The sequence below is a fragment of the Echinops telfairi genome, unplaced genomic scaffold (genome assembly GCF_000313985.2).
Source record: "Echinops telfairi isolate 266 unplaced genomic scaffold, ASM31398v2 ScPeMD7_7420;HRSCAF=8458, whole genome shotgun sequence".
NCBI classification, from domain to species: Eukaryota; Metazoa; Chordata; class Mammalia; order Afrosoricida; family Tenrecidae; genus Echinops; species Echinops telfairi.
Genome location: NW_022111320.1, coordinates 25,873,525 through 25,875,845, shown reverse-complemented (window position 1 = coordinate 25,875,845; position 2,321 = coordinate 25,873,525).

Below are 2,321 nucleotides of genomic sequence, written 5' to 3'. Positions count from 1 at the left end.
GAATGGTTAGCACTTTAGCAGGTCCTGGATTGAATGGGAGAGAAGTGTGGAACGAAACTCAAAATTTATTAAAAACAACAACAACAAACAAACAGATTCATGGGTTAGATAGAAACTGGTGGAACTCAACCTCCATTCCCCACCCCCAGCCCCATCCCTAGAGACGATGGCGCTTAATCACCCTTCAGTGACTAAATTTTCAGCCAAACCATAAACTGGTCTCCCAGGGCAACCATAGCACTAGGAAGGGGGGCTCACACTTTGGCGTAATCAGTCCTTAGAGATGATTTTTTAAAAGTAGCATTCCCCTAAGGACAAGCTCAGAAGAGTTAGGAAGGAAGGAGAATGGAAACCTGAAACTCAGGGAGGAAGTAGGATACGTGATGTTACCTTACGGGGATTGCAATCAATGGCATAGTACAAAGCATGCATGAATTGTTGAATGGAAAATGGATCTGCTCCATAAACCTGAATTCAGTTGCAATGAGAAAAGTTTGTAAAAAAAAATCTATTGCCATATATTTCTTACAAAAGAAAAGGGAAAAAATCCTGTGGTATTTGTCTTTTGATTCGGTTTATGGTATCTTTCACCATAGTTAACACTTTCACTTTCCTATAGTGGAATCCACGGATGATTTCTTTTATGATTTGGGTGGGGGGGCCACGTCATGGTCATCTGATATTGCTTATATTTTCTGTTAATAATGTATCATTTCGCTATAGTTTTTCAGTAATTCGGATGTTCAAAAGCATCACTCAGTTCTGGGCAGAGTTCACGGTTCATCCAGAGCTGGTGGGTGGAGATTGGTGGAACCAGGAACGGGGGCGGCGACAGCCTATCAGAGTTGAGTGCGCCATCAGGGTCTTGACTACAAGGAAGGCAGATCTTCTTAGGCTATCCATCTGTTCAGCACCTGCTTCCCTGCAACAAACCACTTCAAAATTTAGTCGATGACTGAGCATCAAACATTTCAGGGACTGTGGGCTGGAGAGCCCATCCGTGGCTTCTCCAGATGGTTTGCGGTGCGATTTCTGACAAGGTGTTTCTGGTCCCAAGAGAACCAGATGAACGTCGCATGGCCCTTCTGACCTCACCTGCGAAGTTACATATTGTTGCCTGAGTGCGCTCTGCAGGCACGCAGACCAGGCCACCCCTGATTGTAAGGAGTCGGTGGAGAAAACGAGGGTGGCAGAGATTCATCTCCACTTCCCGGTGGGAAGCTTGGAGTCACAATGAGGAAAGCATGTGGGATGGAAATATGGTTGGGATCATCCTTGGCATACTATTAAGCAAAAAGGACTTACTATGAAATACAACATACCGTCTGTGCACAACTCTTCTCGGTGTGATTGAACTATTAGATTGTATGATATGTGAATTATATGCCAAGAAAACTGTTGGGGCCGATTTTTTCTTGAGTGAAGGATGAGCCACCAAAAAGAAAAATTCTCTCAGAGGGAAAAATGGAAAATTGTTTCATAACTACTAGCAGGCACATATCATGGAGGCAAATCAGGGAATCACAGGGGGAATTGGGCGCTCTTGACTTCCTAAATCAGGAGAAGAGCTAATTCCGCTGCAGGAAGTACAGAAAAGTAAATGAAGGAGAGGGAGACAGTAATTTCCTCAGAATAATAGACTAAGCAACGCTTCTCGTCTATCTGACCAATGAGCACTCTTAAAATGTTCACATGTAGTGCTCCCCCAGGAGCTCAAGATATAAGGGGCTTCAAAAACTTTGTGGAAAAATGGAATTAAAAGCTGATAAAACTTTTCCGCAAACTTCTTGAAGACCCCTCATATAATGCTCATTTGAATGAAAGGAGACAGGCAAACAACAAAATCCTTATATTTTCTATGTTTACATTTTGTTATGAAATGTGACTGAAACCCTAGAATGGAAGCCGGGCAGGACCCAGGCGCATCTCTGCTTCTGACCTCTGTGCAGGTCGGTATGGCTCTCTCTCTGCTCCCCATTATCTTTTTAAAATAATTTGGGGGGGGCTCTTACAGCTCTTATTCCATACATCGAGCATATTTGTACATATGTTGCCATCATCATTTCCAAAACATTTTCTACTTGAATGCTTGGTATAAGCTCCCTTATTCCCCTCCCTCCCTACCCTCTCCATTTCTTTTGTCTCTGTTCTCCCGCACTCTTGCTGGCTTGTGACTTCGTGTGTACACTAGGGCCTCCTCCGAGTTTCTTACACTTCCCCCAGAAAGCCTTGGATCATATTCTCCAGAGTGACCTAATTTGTTCTTGAGATGTTTTTAAAATTCAGGTGAGATAGACTGACTCAAAGTTGTATTTCGGTTC